The sequence below is a fragment of the Arvicanthis niloticus genome, chromosome 21, assembly GCF_011762505.2.
Source record: "Arvicanthis niloticus isolate mArvNil1 chromosome 21, mArvNil1.pat.X, whole genome shotgun sequence".
Lineage (NCBI taxonomy): Eukaryota > Metazoa > Chordata > Mammalia > Rodentia > Muridae > Arvicanthis > Arvicanthis niloticus.
The window spans coordinates 17,150,542-17,172,607 of record NC_047678.1 but is presented as its reverse complement, the minus strand read 5'-3'; the positions used below and the strand labels follow the sequence as shown (position 1 = coordinate 17,172,607).

At 44.1% G+C, this 22,066-nt stretch overlaps 1 protein-coding gene across 16 annotated transcripts in view; it reads left to right on the top strand.

Moving 5' to 3' along the window:
* Zbtb38 (zinc finger and BTB domain containing 38) overlaps nucleotides 1–21,089 on the top strand; it is a 93,154-nt gene extending 72,065 nt beyond the window's left edge. For 6 of the 16 annotated variants that reach the window (XR_013105679.1, XR_013105672.1, XR_013105668.1 and 3 more), the window contains one exon: nucleotides 19,623–21,089. The gene's annotated coding sequence lies outside the window, so the exon portion shown is untranslated. Of the gene's footprint in view, nucleotides 1–470; nucleotides 4,474–19,622 lie in introns of those variants that run through there. The other 10 variants (XR_013105674.1, XR_013105667.1, XR_004604460.2 and 7 more) reach the window with 5 other exon arrangements.
* Nucleotides 21,090–22,066: the final 977 nt, after the last annotated feature.

Sequence of the window (22,066 nt, the reverse complement as noted above, 5' to 3'; positions counted from 1 at the left end):
GTTGAGAGAGACTCTCAGACCTCTGCTTCTCTTTGTGTAGGGCCTCACTGCTACTCTGTGGGATGAAGTCCTTGATTAGTATGGGCTGTTGACATGACCAAAGCCATGTCATGGACCCTAATGCTTCAGACGCATGGGAATGTTGAAGCCTTCCCTTTACCCTTCTGCAGATGTTGTTAGTATGAGCAGGAAAGTATGGACTACAGCTTACACCTCCCCAGTGTGTACAGCCTGAGACAGCTTCCCTATAGAGACCTCCTGCCAGGATAAGCTAAATCTGCTTCCTCATTAAGATAGACAGACATATATAAATATAAGTGATATAGATAGATATCCATCTTCTTAATTCAGATGTATAAAATAAATGCACTGTTTCTGGGCTGCTGCTGGTGTGTCTCGATCAAAGCATACAGCCCACCTGATCTCAGATTTTCTGTATGCATGTCTGTGTGTCTCTCATTTCTTCAAAGATTCCGTCATTGCTCCAGTTGGGTCAACCCCACAGCCATTCAGGTCTTGGCCTGCTCTCTAGGAACATCCATCCTCAACTCAGCCTCTGCCATCAAGCAGGAGCCTCAAGAAGAGTGAAGCCCAGGGTCATTTTCTCCAGCACCATCCTCCAAGTAACTGTAGAGTGGCCGCAAGGTGAGATGTCCACCGAACATCCGATCTGCCGAGCAGCCTGACCAACATCCCAGTTTGCCCAAGACTGCTCCCAGCATGCAGACCTTTCAAATGGGGATGGATGTTTGGTCGAGGTAACGGGAAATCTATCTGAAAGGTGGGACTCAGGGAGAGGAACTAGCAATCATTAACGGAAGAAGAAGTAACTGGGAACCTAAGTGAATGGAAAGCAACGGGGCCACACAGAAATGTGTCCTGGCTGTACACGTCCAGGCTGGAAGAATAGAGGGGATCCCCACAGGTCCCACTTGCAGACCCTACTGAAGTCCTTCAGCCAACGCACATAGCTCCATCCACTCCCAGTTCTCTGAAGAACGAGTGGCTTCTGGCTGCCCACACAAGGCATTTCCCCCAGAATTTTTAAGAGTCCACTTTAAGAAAAAGTGCTGGCCTTTCCAAGTCTTCTCAGTATGGAATATCTATGGGTTTTCCTGCTGAGCCCTTTCCCGTTTTATGAGGAAAGCCCCTAAAGTTCCTTCACAAGCCACCCTGACCCTCTTCTTCAACAGCCTTGCTTTCCAAGCAGATCTGAAATCAGGATCCGGTGACTGGGGCTTGAGTAGGACCTTACCGAGAACTTCTCAGATGCCAGAGACAGAAGCCATTGTTCAGCATAAGGAAAGGACTATATGTATGGGTCTTGTGTTATATGACCCATGACATACTGGATAGAGATGGAAGGTCCCATGAGGGTATAATGGAGCTGAAAAATTCTCAGCGCCTAGTGACACAGTTGCCATCAGAATGTCAAAGCCAGTGTCACTCAGGACTTATGGTCACGCTGGTGTGAGCACTCCTACATCACTGTGCATACTGTACATACACCTATATAAAAACAGGGCAACACAATTCTGTATGATGCACAATACTTGATAATGACCATAAAGTACTAACTGGGTCACTTTTGCTCATCACATGGCCAAATTCTTGACAGAATCAGGGAAGGGGGATTTATTTGGGCCTACAAGTTCAGGGGCTAGGATCCATCACTGAAGAACTTGTAGGTAGTCTGGCCATATCTTAGTGGATCAGAAGCAGAAAGGTCTCAACTAAAAGCAGGCCTCAAAGACCCACTCCCAGGCCCTACAATCTCCAGAAATGGCACCACCAGCTAGGGACCAGGAGCCTATGGAGGACATTTCAAACTCAAAGTGTAATAACTGTGTTGCTGGTTTATGCATTTACTATACTGTACTTTTTAATGGTTATTTTAGAGTGTGTTTGTGTGTGTGTGTTAAAGTTTGCTGTAAGGCCAGCTACAGCCTCATACATCTCATGGTCACCATTTTACTCCAGTGCATCAAGAGGCCACATCCAGCAATCAACCTATACTAAGTCTGTGCAGGAATGAGGTTCACACAATAACAAGTTTGCCTAGTGACACAGCTCAGCGCTTACCCCATTGTTAAGTGATACAGACCACCATAGGCTTTGAGCAAAGCTGGATCCAAGAACTCACACAATAACATACTCTCTCCTTCTCTGCCTCTATCCCCTATTCCTGCTTACTTCCCTTGGGGTTGGCTTCTTCCGGTTTATGGCAAAGATGTCTGTACTTAGCACCTACACCTCTCCAGACCAAAGAAAACATACTTCAAAAGAGAAAGTAGGGGCTGGAGAATTGCCACAGTGGATAATGAACTTGAAAGCTGGAATACCTGAACTCCATCCCCAGGACCACAGTGGCCGGGGAGAGCTGACCCTATAGTTGTCCTCTGCCTCCACATTTGAGCTCTGACTTGTGTGTGCTCTGTGTTGTCGAGTTTTTATTATCAATACAAACTAAAGTCACGTGGAGAGAACGATCATGAAAAAGAATTGCCTACATCAGATTGGGTTGTGGGCATGTCTTTGGGGACTGTCCTGACTGAAGAGTGACGCAGGAGGGCCTGGCACACTGCCAGAGGCACTATCCCTAGGCAGATGACTCTGTGCCGTAAAAGAAAGCCAGGCTCACCTGAGTCAGAAAGCAAGCCAGTAGGCAGCATTCCTCCATAGTTCCTACACCCACTTCCCTTTTTGAGTTCCTGCCCTGGCTTCCCTCAATGACATAAGCTGAAATTAAACCCTTTTCTTCCCTAAGTTGCTTTGGGTCATGTATTTTATCACAGCAGCAGAAAGGAATGCCCCATCACCACTACCAATACATCACACATACATACTTAATAATAACAACAATAATAATAATGTTATATGTGGTGGCACATGCCTTTAATACAAGCACTTGCGAGGCAGAAGCATATGGAGCTCTTTGAATACAGGTCAGCCTGATTTATAAAGTGAGTTCTCTAGGTCAGCCAGAGGTACATACTGAGATCCTGTTTCAAAAATAAAACAACTTTTTTTTTTTTTTAACTCAAGCATAGTGTGGTAGCGCACACATGCTACCACTCAGAAGACTGAGGCAGGAAGATCAAGAGTCAGAGTCCAGAAGATCAGGGAGTTTGCTGTGAGACTGTCTTCTAATACTGTCAGAAACTACACCCATAGACTCACCAACATGGCTGCCTGAGTGTGAGCTGAACATGGACACCCAAAGACATGCCAAAGTTGAAGGGCAAAAGACCACAAAGCCTCAACCCTTCACAAAGAACTACAGACAAGTAAGAACAATGTTATAATAAGAATATATTCTTATTATATAAGGGGGAGGCGGGGTGGTCTTCCCCAGTGAAAAACACAGCAATGGCCAACCAATGCCAAGCACTCAGCCCAGAAAACATACATACAAGCAACAGTATACAGACCCAGCAGCTTATATTTAGGAATATATATAACAAACATAACAACAATCAATGAAAAAAAGGGGCCAAGAGTTTAAAAGAGAGCACAGAGGGGTGTATCAGAGGGTTTGGAGGGAGGAGGGGAAAGAAGAAGTGATATCATTATATTATAATCTCCCTCATATACACAAAAACAGACCCGCAACAATGACAATGAGTCAGAGGCCAGCCTGTCAACAGCCACAAAATTCAAAAGAGCTACCTCTAACAATCTCCTCTGAAACTGAATGCAAACACAACACAGTGCTGGCTCATAGCTGACATCAGTCTCTTCTAACGTAAGTGGTACAACCTCCTTTTAGGACATGTTGAAGAAAAGCTGATTAAAATGGCACCAAACATTCAACATCAGCCAAGACTCAGCCAGGCTCTGTGCCAGATGCTTTAATCTTTATTTAAAAGAATCTGGGGGAAAGGGTATTACTTTTACTAATTACTAGATGCAGAACCTGCAGGTCCAAGCCAATGACTCCAGTGGTCTAGGAGTTGAGAATGTACTTAGAATGGAGATGAGACACCCTGTTTATTTCCTGGGCATTTCCCCAGCTTCAGATATCAACTTATCATTCCACAAACTGCATCTCTGGAAACATTTCACTCTGTCTAGAACAAGCAACCGTGAACTTCCACGTCCCACCTCTTCCTGATTGCAGGATCGGCTCGCAGAAGTGCAGCAGGGTGGGCAGCCCAAGCAGGATGGACAGTTATGAAGATCTACCCAATTTCCAGGAGCTCTCAAGGATGAGAGAAGTATCTCTTATAAAGTATATTAAGTATAAACTCAATAAAGGTGAAAAGCAGCCTAGTTAGTTGTGTATACATATGTATCTGCTGTGTATTGAAAGAGCTAATACATGGAACATTTTTTCACATAGTGCAATCATTCCATAGCTGTGTTAGAGACCCCTCTCTCACCCTGCACCCCCTTCGTGTGTGTGTGTGTGTGAATGAACATGTACACTCTTGCCCCTTTTTTTGTAAAATAAATAAAGTACACTACACACACCGTTCTATACTGTTTCTTTAAATAGGATGTGAGAACAACCTACCCAGCTTGTTCTTTCAATGGCTGCCTAGTGTGTAACCGTATGATGAACGTGTAATGAGTTCCCTAATGATGAGCATTTGTTTTCAATCTTTTGCTTTTGTTTACACATTTTAGGTCTATATTTTATAGCAGATTTAGAAACAAATTGGGGAAAAGGCTTCCTGTTTCTCACGGTCTTTTAAACACAAAGTTCTGACAGACAAAACCACTCCCGTTGCGAGAGCTCTTGGTGGTTTGCGTTGAGTTCAAATTCTGAGCTCTCAAAGCTATTCAGAATTCTGCTCTTTGTTTTGAATCCCAAATAAACAAATGCTCTTGTCTTTGAGGACGTTCCTTGTTTGAACAAATGCCATGGTGGAAGGGAAGAACCCTAACAAGGAGGCTGAGCCAAAGTTGAACTAGAAGCAGAAACCTCTCCCTGAGACATATCATCTCAGCTGCATCTGTGTGCTCTCTCTGAGCTGAGGAGCCACCTCCGCTCTTTCAGACTGTGGGTGGAAGATAGGATCTCCCCACTTTCAAGGCATAGGAATGTTTCCGACCAGCCATGCCCCCCGCATGCGAGGATTGGTTCCTCCATGGTCAGGAGTTTGCCCCCTGTCCAATCAGCCCTCTGTAGAGTGCCTGGTAGGGAAGATGGCTGCAGAAGCCCCACCCACAGGTGAACGTCACGCTGGAAAAGGCTCTCGAGTGCCACCACGTGGCTCTACAAAGACAAGAGGTTTGTGAAAAAGCTGTTAAAAACAAAACCCTGCAGGATGCTGTCACCAAGGCTTCAATTTGACTGCCTAGCTTCCTGGGCTGGAGTCTGTCGGGACAGATGTGCCCAGATAGTCAGTCAAAGATCTGCTTGACTTAGATGTGAGCTAATGCGTGAGCGGAAGCAGCATTTTGTGTTGATTTGTGAGTTAGATGAACGTCAGTAATAGAAGATGTGAATTTGTGCATCTGTAAAGGGTGCCTCGGTAGTTGCCCACCGTGGACCCGAAAAGTAACCTTATTCTTACAGGATCTATTTCACTTTGCTGTGTTGTTAAATAGGCCGTTTTTAAGGAAGTTTGGGTTGGCATGGTAACGCATGCCTTTAATCTCAGCACATGCAAGGTCGAGGCAGGTAGATCTCTGTGAGTTCGAGGCCAGCCTGGCCTACACACTGAACTCCAGGACAGTCAGGGCAACATATATTCAGATTTGTTTAGCTAGTAGCATTTGGTTTTAGACACGTTCTTTTTGAAACTTAAAAATCTGTTTAATTTGTGCGTATCTGTGTGTTCCCACATGCATGTGTGTGTATGCCATTTCACACACATGGAGGTCACAGGGCAACTTTCAGGAGTTGGTTCTCTCCTTCAAACCGTTTGGGTCTCAGAGAGTGAGTTCCAGTATTCAGGATGAGCCATCTGGCTGGCTCCCTTTTTGAGAATTTTGTTTTAATGTTCATTGTTTAATTTTCAATTCTGCATGTCTGTGTGCAGGCATGCGCATGTGCGTGCAGATGCCTGCAGAAGTCAGAGGTGTTAGGTCCCTCTGGAGCTGGAGTACAAGCAGTCGTAAGTGGCTGATGTGGGCCCTGGGAACTAAACTCAGGCTTCTTGCAAGAGCCATCTCTCCAACACCCTCTTTGAGAATTTTAAATAAATATAATTGTATCTGAAAGTGAGCACGCTCTGAGTGGAAACTGGTGGAGGCAAAGACAGAAGCCTTACTTAGACTTCAGGCAGCTGAAGTCCTGGCCACCAATAAAAGTGTTAGCAAGGAAGCCCACCAGCTAAGCAGTGTGGCATCAGAAGGCAACAGAACCACTGTCTTGGAGGGAACAGTTGCTTTTGTGCACAGGAAGGGGGAAGTCCTACCAGCAGAGGTCACTGATGTACCAGCTGGGACCCCACAGCAGCTCCTCTCACACTTGGGCCTGCCTTGCTCTCTGCTGAGCACTCTGAAGGGAATCAGTGCGGTGTGTGCATGCTGTTGGCAGACTTTCTTAGTGGGGCCCACCTTTGCTATCCTCAACCTAAGGCTGTTTATTTTAACATTGATTTAAACGAGAGCAGCCTTGGATTGTACATCACCAACTTTAACCTAGCCCAGAAAGTAGGTGTATGTGCTTCTAATCTGGAACTTAGGGGAGGCACTACCTTCCCCAATACATGCATGCCTTATGTATATGTTCGGGCACACTTGAACACACACACACATCCAAATGGCTTGAGTTTACATACAAAGCCCCCTACTGAGTGGGAATGAATGTCATGATGTGACATGAAGTGGTACAGACAGCAAGAGGAGGTACCTGTGGACTCTGCATCTGAGCCACTCAGGGTGTCAGAGCTAGCTATGGACAGCAGCTGTGTATAGTGGAAAGATGTGCTGGCCCTCTCGAGTGGCCATCATTAGGCGTTCTATTAAAGGGGGAAGGGAAGAGAGCGGTGGAGCACCTAAACACCATCACATCGTCACAGGGTAGGACTCACCTCATAAATTGTCCTAGACTAAGATGCTGCCAGTGAGGAGCCAATAGGACTGTGGCCTCTCCTATGCAAGCATCTGGGGGATGGGGCAGCCAGGTAAATGCAACTCATAAGCACTGGGCAAAAGATGGTGATGACCCTATAGTGCCAGAAGGATAGATGAGGGCAGGGTGACTTCAGGGGACTTCTTTGGAAGAAAAGGACGTTGTCTTTTTGCCTAGAAAGAATGCTGAGGAAAATCACGTGACATAGGCTATGCATTGTATATCCAAGGTCACAGTGATTAGTCTGGTGAAACTTAAGGATTCTTCTAGGGCTATAATAAGAGAAAAGGTGGGGGCTGGAGAGATGGCTCAGTGGTTAAGAGCACTGACTGCTCTTCCAGAGGTCCTGAGTTCAAATCCCAGCAACCACATGGTGGCTCACAACCATCTCTAATGGGATCTGATGCCTTCTTCCAGTGTGTCTGAAGACAGTTACAGAATATTCGTATAAATAAAATAAATAAATCTAAAAAGAGAAAGAGCGAGAAAAGGCACATTTACCTCTCCCCTTTCCCCCATGCCAACATGTTGCTGAGGGCTTACAGATCTGGAGAGATTCCCCAGAACTGAGTGGCTGTGCTGAGGCTTGTGATTTCTGGTTTTAAAGTCAATTTTTCACCAATTAGAATCACTTCAGTAGAAAGCTTTACCTAAGGAATTGTCCAGGTTGCCCTAGTTGGAGAAGACCCACCCCAAATGTGGGCAGCACAAAAACCCTAGATACAAAGGTGTGACGGCATAAGGAGGATTGTTCACTTTCTCTCTTGTTGATGAGTTGATCTACTCTGTTGTTGCTGCTGCTGCTTTCTTCACTGAAATTGGAACCAGTGTCTCCAGGCTTTCATTGTTGACTACATATCTGTGGCTCTTCCAGGTTTTCAGCACCAGATTGAGACTTCTGAGGCACAATAAATCCTGTTGACTCTGTTCCTTTAAAGCAGTGGCTCTCGACCTTCCTGGTGCTGCAGCCCTTAATACAGTTCCTCATTTTGTAGTGACCCCCAACCATAAAGTTATTTTCGTTGTTAAGTCATAACTGTAATTTTGCTACTGTTATAAATTGTAAATGTCTGATATGCAGGATATCTGATATGCAACCCCCATGAAAGGGTCATTTGACTCCCAAAGAGGTCTCAGCCCGTATGCTGAGAACCACTACTGTAAAGAACCCTGACCAATACAAGTCCTGAGATGTAACTAACACTGAAGAGCCCCGAAGGCCTGGAAATTGAGTCCCAGTAGCATTCTGTGAGCACCAAATCAAGCCGTACCTGATGTTTATGTTACACCTGGATTTTTCAGTGAGCAAGTGAATTTTTCCTTTGCCGATTAGAATCGCATTCCAGGTCCTTCTTGGGTAGGAGAGACATGTTTTGATTGTACTACCTTTAAGATTCTTGTCCATTCGTTCTTTTTTTTTTTTTTTTTTTTAAGATTTGTTTATATCTAGGCATGGTAGCAAACACATTTAATACCAGCAGCAATCAGAAGACAAAGGCAGAGGGATTTCTGTGAGTTCAAGGCCAGCCTACATAGAAAATTCCAAGTCGGCCAGGGGTATGTAGTGAGACCCTGTCTCAAAAGGGGGTAGGGATGAAGAGATGGCGCAGTGATTCATAGTTTCCTTTCTATTGCTGTGAAGATATACTATCACCAAGGCAACTTAAAGAAAAAGCTTATTTGTAGGCTCGCTTACAGTTTTAGAGGGTGAGTTCATGAGTATCACAGCAGGGGACATGGCAGCAGACAGGCAGACACAGTGCTGTAGTAGTAGCTGAGAACTTATGTGTTGAGTCATCAATCATGGAGCAGAAAGAGCTAACTGGGAATGATATGGGCTTTTGAAACCTCAAAGCCCATCCCTAGTAACACATCTCCAAACGATAAGGCCACACTTCCTAATCTTTCCCAAACAATTCCACCAACTGAGGATCAAGCCATTCTAACATAGTAATCTATGGGGGCCATCTGAATTCAAACCACCACAATGGTTAAAGGTACTTATTGATTTTACAGAAGACCTGAACTTAGCTCCCAGAACCCCAACCCGAGTTCCAGGTGGTCTGATGTCTTCTTCTGACCTCTGCAGATACCAGGACCAAACATAGTGTACATATGCAGGCAAAACACTCATATACATAAAATAAAATAATAAAAATAAATCACTTAAACATTTTATTTTTTACTTTTTAAATTAAGTAAAACATATTCACAGTAAAGTAGAAATCTTGTGTATAGCTTTATAAACTTTTATACATATAAAACAAAAGATTTGACCTCTCTGGACATCCTCATTGTTGAGTAAGTATTAGTGAGACAGCATATATTGTCTTTTTTTTTTTCCCAGAAACCATCTTCCAAGCCAGTGACATTCATTTTCCATATTTTGGTGTAGATGCTCTTAAATTTCAGTTGTGGTATGTTTCTTACCCCATACCTAAAGCAGCAGTGCCCACAGAGTTGACACTGAATAAATCATTTTTAGACTCTAAAGGTCTTCTGGCCCTGTCTCCAGAGAATTCCAGCTTTGGATGGAGGAGGAAGAGGAGGCTGTGAGCCAAAGAGCTCCCAGTCCACAGCCCACATTGCACATCATACCCAGCTGAGGGGACCCAGAGACCCCATCAACAACACACTAAGAAATACAAGAAGCATAAGAAACACATGGAGAATGTTGATAGACTTTAGCGTGTGGAAGAGATGAAGGGAAGAAGGGGAAGGGAGAGAAGGAGAAGGAAGGAAGAGCATGATCTCAGTTCTAAATCCTTTGGGGAGAGAAAATAAGTAATTAAATTAACTGTGGGGTAAGAAATTGCCGACTTGGAAGAAAGGAGGATTCTCTGGTTCTTTAGATAGATGCCTATCATTCAAATCTGTTTCCAGTTTCTCACCTCCATAACAATGAAGTCCTCCAGAGTCCTCTGGACTGCAGCATCTTGCTTGAGACCCTAAGAAAGCCAGTGTATTTATTAATGTCTGTTGAAAATTTTGTTTTAGTTCTGACCTTTTAAGGAGACACTTGTATATCATCAACAAGGATGCCCTGACAGTGGCAGAGAAAAGCCCACAAGGAATCCCAAAGTGGATGCTTTTCTGGAGCTCATTTATGCCAATAAGGACTCAAGCCTTGATTCACTTCTCCACTCTGTCCTTCACATCTGTACCTGCAGACAGAAGACGACTGTGGTGGTTTGAATACGCTTGGCCCATAGGAAGTAGCACTATTAGGAGGTGTGGCCTTGTTGGAGTAGTAAGTGTGTCACTATGGGGGTGGGCTTTGAAGTCCTATGCTTAACTTCCACCCAGGGCAGAAGAGATGCTCCTCCTAATTGCCTGCAGAAAAGAGACTCATCCTGGCTGCCTTCCTATCAAAAAGTAGAACTCCCGGCTCCTCCAGCACCACATCTGGCTGCATGCTGCCATGCTTCCTGCAATGATGATAATGGACTAAATCTCTGAAACTGTAAACCAGTCCCAATCAAATGTTTTCTTTTATAAAAAGCTGCCTTGGGCCGGGCAGTGGTGGCGCATGCCTTTAATCCCAGTGCTTGGGAGGCAGAGGCAGGCAGATTTCTGAGTTCGAGGCCAGCCCGGTCTACCGAGTGAGTTCCAGGACAGCCAAGGCTACACAGAGAAACCCTGTCTCAAAAGACAAAAAAAAAAAAAAAAAAAAAAAAAAAAGCTGCCTTGGTCATGGTGTCTCATCACAGCAGTAAAACCCTAACTAAGACAATGTCCAAGGTCAGTCTGAGCATCAAGACCTCACTAAGATCAATTGGAAGAAGGGGCAGCATGCCAGTGCATTCTGCCTTCTTCAAAAGCCCACAGTGGTTCAACACAGACCAGTCCTGGAAAGGCAGAAGCAGATGACCCCTTCAAAGGTTACACTTGTAAATAACTGTACAAAACCAGGGCTCTATGGGCAAGCAGTGTAGGAAAAGGCACAGATGGTGGGTGAATGAACAAGTTTGCCGTGGAATCACCACATTGCCAAGGTCTTGGCCAGCATCCAAGACAACCCAAATCCATCCGAATAAATTATTCAAGTGACCCATTTCCACGGGGAAAAAATTGTATCACAGCCATTAACTAAGCAAGCAGGAACCCTGTGTGAAAAGTTCCAGCGGCTTCTATAAACTTGATGACAATGAGAGCCTTCTTGCTCTGTTTACCTCATATTCTTTGCAGCAAATGAAGAGACTTGACAAGTGTGCTTGGCCTCTTCCTGGGGAAAGGTCACGGGCAGGAGAAAGCAGCTCGTTGTGTAGCTTAGCAGAACAGTCACCGTTTGTTCCTTCTCAATGAAACGCCACAGCTTGGAAGCAGAACTGAGGATCCCCAGAGCCTCTCTTGCTACCCCCGCCTCAAGAGCTCACCCACATGAGCTCAATAAATTACTGTGAAAAGCAGAGTTGGGGTAGGGGGATGGGTAGTGACCCTGAAAGTGGCCAAGGGAAGGGCAGAGGGTGATTTCCCAGGAAGTATGTAAAATGTCACCTAAGAGGCTCTTGTACCAATGATTGGCCTCCTATGCCCATCCTTTCTCTGCACTTCTGTAGCACCAAGTTTACTCTGAATGGGAGGGGGAGGTTGGTATCTGTGTATACTCATACACAGATAGGAGGGAGTAGTGGGGCCAGAGACCCAGAAGATGAATTGTACCTGTTATGACTAACCAACCCTACGGATCACTCTACACCCACAGGCTGCCACTCTTTCTGCTTCCTCCCATGGAATCAACTTCCTCTCCCCCTTCAGACTAAGGCATGTATATGTCCATAGGGAAAATTGTTGTTTTTTCAATGAAACCTTAATTGTTTGATTTTTACCAATGAAGACTCAGGAGTCAAATGCTGGAGTAAAAGCCTGCTAGCTCACAGAGGCAGAGGAAACACCCAGCTGACATTCCCCCTAGGCCAACATCTCCTCCCTCATGCCATCTCAAAAAAAAACTTCTTCAAACAGAATGTTTTTTTTCTTCTACTTTCTCTGTGTCTCTCTATTTGTCCTCCTGACTCCCTCTCTCTCTCTCTCTTTTTTTTTTTAATAACCTATGTTGACTTCCTGTCAACTGGTTGCTTGTTCTGCCTCTTGACCTATGGTTGACTTTATTTAATCCTGTTTACAATATTCAAGCAGAAAGCTCTTGGAATAAAGGTGTGTGCTAAGACTAAGTCACACCACAACTAGAAACAGGTCTTTCCAGTAAGTAACACAATCTCGGGGTTCACAATATGATCAAATATCCTGCCACAGAAAATGAAGACACAGTCATAGAAAAAGAGAAAGACATCTAGACCTATATATAAAGTTCTGTTTCAAGTCAATAACAAAAAAGACAACCCAATTAAAATGGAAATAGTATTTAAATTAGGTATCATTGTATGTGTAGAGAGAGTGTGTATATGTTCATATATACACATATACATAGATACATGCAGGACATGTGATTGATGTCAGGCGTCTTCTATTGTTCTCTGCCTTATATTTTTGGCACAGAGTCTCTCATTCAACCCAGAACTCACTGATTTAGTTAGACTGGCTGGAGAGCAAGGCTCAGGGAGCCTCCTGCCTCTGCTTCCCCAGCACTAGGAGACAGGTGCATGCCGTCATTCCCAGATTTTTTTATGTGAGTACTGTACATCCAGACACAGATCCTCATGCTTCTGTGATAAGCACTTTAAAAACCAAGCCATCTCTCCAATACCTAAATTAAATTTTAACCCTCTCAAAAGTGTCTACACATTAATAATCAGTATGTGATGTTTAATATCTTTGAATACAAACACAAATCAAAACTATGATACTACCTCATAACATTAGAGTGTTTTGTTTTTTGTTTTTTTTTTTTTTTTTGTTTTTTTTTTGTTTTTGTTTTTTTTTTTTTGAAGAACGGTGTCAAGAGCCAGAGAGAATATAGAGAAGATTAAACCTCTGTGCATTGCTTGTAGGAAGGCCAACCTCAAACCTCTACTACGTGCACTGTGGCATGCATGTACATGCCAATCTGCACACACAAACACACACTTCACAAAGTAAACATAAGAAATCGAAGTTGACAGTGTAGCTTTTCGTTAAAATGACTTAATTTGGTGGGGCAGCTGAAAGAAAGACACCCAAGCTCCTGCCCCGGCCCCCTCAGGCGCCACTACAGTGAGTGAATATGTGATGTCAAGCTAGGAAAGATGGAGTATACAGAGGAGAGATGGGAGAGGAAACGAAGCCTAGCAGTTTGCGCACAGTGGCGAGAGGTGGAACTGGAGATGCAACAGCAGAGAGGAACAGGCAGCCAAGAGGAACCTTCACAGTCATCTGAAGCCATGGCAACGTTTGAGACTATGCTGCCACCAGCAGCCATGTCTGTCTGGGTCCATGGCCGAACCGAAACCAGAATGCCTGTGGCCTGTGTTGCCACCAAAGGCTATCTGGATGTCAGTGGTCTGAGCTGCTGCCTAAGACTGTGTTGATGTCTGGGGGCCATGTTAGTGCTGGTGGCCAAACTGATTTGAGTGACCTATGCTACCTCCTGAGCCATGATGACATCCTGGCACAGGCTGCCCGCTTAGGGCTGTGTCTAGATCCATGGTCCTGCTGAAACTTGGGTCTGTGTTGATGTCCATGGCCCAAGATACTACCAAAGGCCAGGCAGATGTCTATAATGTGGGCTGCCACCTGAAACCACGTGGATGCCTAAGGGTTGTGCTGCTGCACTGAAACACACTGATCTAATGGCCTGCGCTACCATCTGAGGCCATGGGAACATCTGGGCCCATGCTGTTGCCAGAGGCCATGTCTGGGTCCGTGGTTCTATCTCAGAAGGAATCTGTACTGATGTCTAAGGTCCATGTTACCACCCAAAGGCCATGCGGATGTCCCTGGTCTGGGCTATGGGCCTAAGGCCATGTGATGTCGGAACACTTTACTGAGCTGGTCTTGCCCCTCACATGCAGTGGGAGAGTTGGCCCCACCCCTAGCCTGTGGAAGGGAGCTGCCCCCCACCTCTTATCATGCATGGAAGAGCTGGCTCCATGGCATGGGCACTGGAGAGCAACCCCTGCTCTTCATCTGCTGTGTGGTGGTGTATGCACTGGAGAGATGTCTCCCCCCTCCCCCGACCTGCCACATGTGGCAGGCAGGTGAGCTGACCCTGAAGGCATGCAGGCGGGAGAACTGTCCCTGCTCCTCACCAGCTGCAGCACTTGGGAGAGCAGACCCTACACATTGCCTGGGCAGCACAGGAGAGCTGTCCCTGAGGGTGTGAGACTGGGAGCTGTCCCTGCTCCTCCCCTTTAAAAAGTGGGAGAGCTGGCCCTGGGTACAGGAGAGCTGGTAGGCTGACCAACTCAGCTTCCACCCAGGCCCAGATCCTGGGCTCTGAGTTAGCCCACCCCATCTATGAACTGCTGGAGCACATGAAGGGCTGGTCCTGCGGATCTAAAACTGCAGGACCTCTATGACCCAGGACAACAGCCGGATATCCAAGAGGAGTCCCAGTGAGGATTCAGTATTGACCATACTGTAGAAGCCAGGGACCTGCCAGAGCAATGACTCATGGCAACAGTTTCAAGTAAAAATATTCGGACAAAAGGGTATACTTTGTGACACACTGTGACACACTGCAGCTTCCATGGTGAGATTTTTTTTTTTTTTTTGGTGGTGGTTTTGTTTGTTTGTTTTTAATTTTTCTTTTTCTTTGGAAGGGTTGGGTTGCAAGGGTAGAAGGCAGATATGAAGAAACAGGGAGATGAGTGGGACTGGGGTGCCTGATGTGAAATTCACAAAAAAATAATTAAAAGGGTTTTTTCTTTAATTACTTAACTTCTCCAACAACATAAATAACAATTACAGATTATTGTGATGATTATAGAACTCACGTTAACCCCAATAATAATAATAAGGGTCTATTTATTTTACTGTGCCCAAACTTCCTTTTTTATTTTTTGTTTTTTTGTTTGTTTGTTTGGTTTTTGGTTTTTTGAGACAGGGTTTCTCTGTGTAGTCCTGGCTGTCCTGGAACTCACTCTGTAGACCAGGTTGGACTCGAACTCAGAAATCCACCTGCCTCTGCCTCCCAAGTGCTGGGATTAAAGGCGTGCACCGCCACTGCCCAGCTTGTTTGTTTGTTTTGAGAGAGGTTCTCATCATATAGTTCTGACTGGCCTGGAACTTGCTATGGAGAACAAGACTACAGTGGGCTAGGCTCTTCTATATAATTGGCAATAAAGAATATGTCCCCACAGATTCACTGCCTCTGACTCCTGGGGGGGAAGATAGATAGATAGATTACTTTCTCACAGCTAAAGGCCATTAGTGTCCAACCTGGACCCTCTTTCTCAGTCCTAGAACAAGGGCTTAGGATGGACATCTCTCCAACAATGGTCAAGATGCTGCAATTCATTGCAGAATGTGGGCTTTCATTTGTTTGTTTTTCATTTTTTTGGTTGGTTGGTTTCTTTGGCTGTCCTGTAAATAGCTCCTGTAGACCAGGCTGGTATAAGGGGACTTCCAGGGATCTACCATCAGTTTAAATAAAGACATGGAGAATCTTATATATTTTTAAAGCTTAGACTTTTAGCTTGGGCTCCCCGCCCCTGGCTACTCTAACCTAACTAATTCTTGCCTATGTCCTACAACCTGGCCAGGTCTATCTCTCTGCTCAATCTGAGTCATGTGCCCACCTCTGTGTCCACTGGCTGACTCCCCTTTCTGATCTCTTCTCTCAAGACTCTTTCTCTACAATGAAGTTCTGCTTTCCATTTCTTGCTTGGCTGTTGGCCATCAGCTCTTTATTAACCTGGTCAGCAAGGAAGGAAGGATAAAGGTTTACAAAATACCTGGTGATGGTCCATAGAAATAACAATATGAAGACCTGGCCAGTACTCAGCCCTTGGCTGGTTTGGCAATCAACAATTGAAAAGACAGTAAGAACCTTCACACATTGTTGAAAAGGTTTTCCCAACAGGCTGGCCTCTAATTCACAGAGATCTACCTGCCTCTGTTTCCCTAGTGCTGGGACTAGTGTCGTGTACCACCACTACCCAGCTGGTTATTTTTAGACTCGTGTTGCCATTCCCAATTTCTGCCTTTACATTTTATACAGCATCTAATTTTCTGACATGAATTAAAGAGTCTTTGAATTCTAACCGTACTCAGTGAGCCTGGTCCCCTTCCTTGTATATTTTGAGGAGATTTCCCCTGTATGAACCTATGAACCAACCTTAATTTTCTTATGTTCAAGCATACATGAATGATTTACATTAAACCTTCCTCATGCTCTCTCTCTCTCTCTCTCTCTCTCTCTCTATATATATATATATATATATATATATATATATGTGTGTGTGTGTGTGTGTGTGTGTGTGTGTGTGGTGTATATAAATGTAGTGGCCATTATTTATGTCAACATTCTGTAGCTTCTTCACATATGTGCAAAACAAAAACAAACACACATCTTGCTGAATAGGTAGGTGTAAAGGCAGTGAATCAAAATCCTAATAATTATGCTTTAGGAAATGGCAAAGTGGTCCTAACAGTTTGTCTGGAAGAATGAATTCTAAAGGAAATAATAGTGAGGAAGACTTGTGTATTAAAAGGTATGAAGTAACCAGGGTGTGGTGGTGCACGCCTTTGATTCCAGCGCTCTGGAGGCAGAGGCAGGCAGATCTCTGTTAGTCTGAGGCCAGCCTAGTCTACATGTGTGTTCCAGGCCAGCTAGGGTTCTGTAGAGAGACCCTGTCTCAGAAAAATCTAAAACAACAATGACAACAACAAATGTATGGAATAGTTATCAGGGTTAGAACTGTGTGCTGTTGGAACAACAATTAATAGAGGGCTTCAGGGAAGAATGTGAAAACCACAAATTTTTCATTTGTGAATCAGCTTTGTCTCTAATAAAAGAAGAGCACAATCCATGTGTTTTCGTTTGATTTCTGATTCTATGACCATGACCAAATAAGAGGAAAGGGTTTATTACACTTACAAATGACAGTCTAAAGCTGAAGGAAGTCAGGACAGGAACTCAAGAAAGAGCACAGACAAGTACCCTAAAGCAAAGCTGTTAACTGGCTTGTTCTCTAGCTCGTGCTAAGCTAGCTTTCTTATCCAGCCCCGGCTTCCCTGCCTAGGGATGGTACCACCTACTGCGAACTGAGCCCTCCTAGTAATCAGCAGTCCAGAAGGTATCCCACGGCTTACCTACAGGCCAATCTGATTCAGTCAATCCCCCATTTGGGGCTCTCTCAGATAACTCTGGGCTGAGTCATGTTGACAGCTGACACTATCTACAAGACCATGAAAAGAGCAAATAGTCTAATTAAGCAAAAGGTGCTGAGGTTGTACTTGGAGAAAATCTGTGGCACTTGTTTCAGTAATATACAGAAGTAAAATTTCTTATGAATCAAATTGCCAGGAAAAAATAAATCATAAAAACAAAATAAAACCAAACACATATGTACCAGAAAACTAGACAGGAAAGAAGATAGAAATTATAACAAAGAATAAATCACCTTTAATCTCAGTACTTGGGAGGTAGAAGCAGGGGACTCTCTGAGTTCAAGAGTAACCTGGTCTACAGATCAAATTCCAGAACAGCCAGAAAATAAATTATCACAAAGGGAAAGTTTGAGTATGGATACATGAAAGTTGGCTATCTTTGTTTTTAAAATATTTCAAACAAGATGTGTGTGTGTGTGTGTGAGAGAGAGAGAGTGAGAGAGAGAGAGGCAGAGACAGAGAATTTCTAAGGGCTAGGGATGTAACTCAGTGGTAGAACACTTGCCTAGTATGTGCACAGGTTCAAGGTTCAATTTCTAGAACTATACACAATTCTACCCCAGAACCACTAAAAGAGATCACCAACAGCATGACCACAGGGAAATCTCACTGACAATATGACCAGTGAGAAAAAGAAAAGAAAAACAAGACAAATACCAAACCACAGACTTTTAAAATGTTTAACAGTTGGTCCAAAAATAAAGACAAAGAAATCAACAACTCTATTTTAAGGTCACATGATAAGTCACAGCATGAGACAGTGATAACATCATTTGAGTCAATGACCATTTCTCCTAAGGTAGACCAGATGGCTGAAGTAATGTTGAGACAGATTAGCTATAAAGAATGATCACTAAGTTCTAGTCATGATACTATCCACTCTTGTTGTCATAGTTTTTCAAGTATAACGAAGTTTACAATAGGAACTGTGTGCCTCTGAAGTTACTGCTCAGCAGTCTTAGATCAAGGACAGTATGGGCATAATTTTGCTGTCGTGTGTGTTTCTACCACAAATATCAAGTAATTCATACACAGCACATAAAGTAATCTTAGTAATACTTCACTCCCTGACTATTTTTGTGTAAGAGGTATTTCACAATTTAATAGGATTTATCTAACAAGTGAACTGTGAGGTTAAAAATAAAGCTAGTAGTTAAAACAGTAAATTAAGCAGAGAAAGCTTATCTTCAGATAATAAAAAAAAATATTAAGGGCCAAAGAAGAGCCTGGATAAAATTTTCAAGTGAGATTACATATTTCTTTCTTTCTTTTTTTTTTTTTTTTTTTTTTTTTTTTTTTGGTTTTTCGAGACAGGGTTTCTCTGTGTAGCCCTGGCTGTCCTGGAACTCACTCTGTAGACCAGGCTGGCCTCGAACTCAGAAATCCTCCTGCCTCTGCCTCCCAAGTGCTGGGATTAAAGGCGTGCGCCACCACGCCCGGTGAGATTACATATTTCTTCATAAAGGGAAAATGTGATCGTATTAAAAAGCTGGATTTTTTATTTGATCCAACAGGGGTCACTAAGCTACACTATGCTGCTCCTTCTCTGGGAAGGAGCGCTAGCTAAGCAAACTATTGGGGGGAGGGGGCAGGGAAGCCAGCGCTTCCGGTCCATAATGGAATGTCAGTTTGTAAGCTCTTTCTATTTGCTTAAAAAACAAACAACAAATCCACACTCCCCTGACAAGAAGGCACTTGTAAAGCACTGGTGGTGTCCATCACTCCCGACCCCAGAACCACATCCACTTATTCAACCACTTCTAACCCCGTCAAGCTTGGTGAGGACTAACGCATCAGAGACCCGGGCGAGGCACTGGAGTAACAACAGTGAGGAAGTTGATGAACCGGCGTCTACATGTGTCATGTTCTAGTGGGAAAAAACACAAACTACCTAAGGCTCCTGTTAACGAGGTCATCGAAAACGGGATGAGTGAATCAAATGAAAAGCACAAAGTGAAACACACCACAGATGAGGTAAATCAAGGCCAAAGAGCTATGCCAATCGGCCTAAGTTCTGTGCAGGTGAGAGAGAAATTAGGTAGAATGTTCAAGTCGGTTTGTTTATTAGTGTATGTCTGTGGCCCTCTGAAAAATCACCCCTCTCTTCATGCTTATAGACACGGCATTACACTTCATCTGAGGCTAGGTTGGACTCCTGCTTTCTCCCGTAAGTGGCGTTCCTTCCTCTCTAGCCTTTCCGCCTCAAAATGCCGGAAGTCAACCAGAAGCTTCATGTTAACCTGCATTTTTAATTTTTCTGAACTTGATTTTCAACTTGAACTGTCTCCAAGCTGACCTGCTGTTTTCTTATCCTGTTACTCAGATCTCCAGAGCCTGTTCCAACTACCTTCCAATCCTGTCTCTCACAAGCCCCGTGGACAGAGACAGACACCTGCTGCCGCCGGAGAGACATCAACTATCCGTCTTCCTGTCCTTCGCTCTGTGCATTCCGGCTGTCTGAGGTGGATTCTGCACTTGCCCACTTGTTGGCAATGTCCTCTGTCAAAGTCACCTTTTTATTTTTAGATGTTAAAAGCCCCTTTTAAGAAGTATTCTTTTTCTTCTTTTCATGTATATGCAATATGCATGTGTGCCTAAATATTCAAATACATGTGAGCATGAATAGTATTATATAGGTATATACATACATCTTCAAATACGTGTGCTTGTGCACATGGGTGTGTGTGTCCAAGGTTGATCTCAGGAATCTTTCTCATCATTCTTCCACCTTAGTCCTTGAGTCAGAGTCTCTCAGTCAAACCCAGAACTTGTCTTGTCTTACTCCAAGGATCCGGTCTTCACCCTCCCATGCTGGAATTACAGGTGGGCACCCTCACCCTCCTGACATTTACATAACATTTACATGACATTTACATGGGTGCTGACATTCAAATTCTTGCTTGTAAAAGCTGTAACTGCCAAACCATCTCCACTGCCTGAAAAGTTCCTTTTAAATTTTTTTTCTAAAAGATGTATTTATTTTTATTTTATGTGCATTGGTGTTTTGCCTGCAACTATGTCTGTGTGAGGATTGTTGGATCCCCTGGAACTGGAGTCACAGACAGTCGTGAGCTGCCATGTGGGTGCTAGGAATCGAGTCTGGGTCCTCGGAAGAGAGCCAGAGCTCTTAACCCCTGAGCCATCTCTCCAGCTCCAAAGTTCTTTTTTTAAACAGCAGAGACATTGATGATATGAAACCACAAATAGGGATTCTTTTTAACCAAACTTAGCTGCAAAATAAAAGATTGTTATCTCTATTTTATTCCTTCCCTATAAAGATTTTGTTTTGCTAATCTTCTGAAACTGGACCTAAGGAAGTCTCTCTTCAAAGAACCTGGCCTAACTGGGTTTATGACAAAATTTGCCCACACTAGAGAGACTCCTCATTCTTCCAGTACAGACCTGAGGACAGCAAAGCACCCCTTCTCCTGTTTATCAGCAGTTGCTCTGCGTGTTCTAGTTTCCTGTCTGGGGATCTGTACTTCTTCCGGCCATTGCCTGGACAGATGTGGTCTACCCACAGGGCTGTGGTCTCTGCCTGCAGGCTGGCCTCAAAGGAACATCAACATTAGAACATGACCATGACGTGTGGATAGTAAACTATAAACAAACATATCCAGGGTAACAAATAGCTTTTAAAATATCAAATACCTGGACCCCTTTCTCATTTACCATATACTGATCCTCTCTTACCCTTCTAGAGGTTTCCGGTTGCCTTAGAATTTTACAAGAGAAATGCAAAGAAAGAGTAAACAGGAGAAGGAAATATTAAAATCCTCTACTAAATAGACTTTTCAGACTTTTTTTTTTTTTTTTTCCCAAATAGTAGCTTAAACAGCCAAGCTGTGTAGGAGAGAACGTCCATACAGAGTCACAGATTGCTTTGCCTTGCTTGTTGGCACCAGAGCCAGTTAATCATGTTTTTTTGTCAGAAGCGCCAGAACAGACAGGAAGAGAAAAAAAGCCCATCCTGCTGGGCCCCATAAACTCCATAGGAAGGGACAGAAAGATGAGTGAGGTCACCATCTGATTCAAGTATTGTCTCTCCTCTCCTGACCCTGTCTATATCGGGTTGGTGGGGGAAAGTGGAGGGCGCCTGAAGATCCCATCACTGGGACCCTGGGAGGGAGGGGTTCACCTGCCATGTTGCCTAGCCCCTAGGAGTGGCAAGGTTATCTAGGGATAAGGGTTGAATATAATGTCCTGGGCTGTCCCCAGGACCATAGTAGAAAAGTAGATAAGCTGACTGAGCTGAGAACCAACAGGCCTCCATGTGCCAAGCATCACGAGAGAAAGGTGAGTCACTAATAAGATGGGGGCAGACACTCTGGGGACGAGCCAGATGGAGGATGTGGGGTCAGAGTCCTCACCAGAGCGGCACTGAGTCATTAGGGAACACACGCAGGTCTTTCCAAGCCAGGAAGGACCAGACCACAGGCACTAGAATCACTGCACAACAGCAGGTGCAAACAAATAGCCTAGGAGCAAATTCAATCTTACCCTCACAGGGAAAACACCGGCAGCATCCAGCTCACCCAACCAGTGAATTCAGCAGGAGTGGACCCAGGGAGTCCATCTTCTCTCTGTCTCTAAAGAATTCTGCTAGCCACGACTCTATCCCAAATCCACACACCATCTCTAAAAGATTTTTTAAAAGAGGAAGCAAATAACCAAAGACTATGAGTGCTTTTATGTTTTTGACCAGACGAGATGCACTGTTTATTTGTTGTGTTTATTTAAATGATTTCATTTGCATGCCCCCTTCTA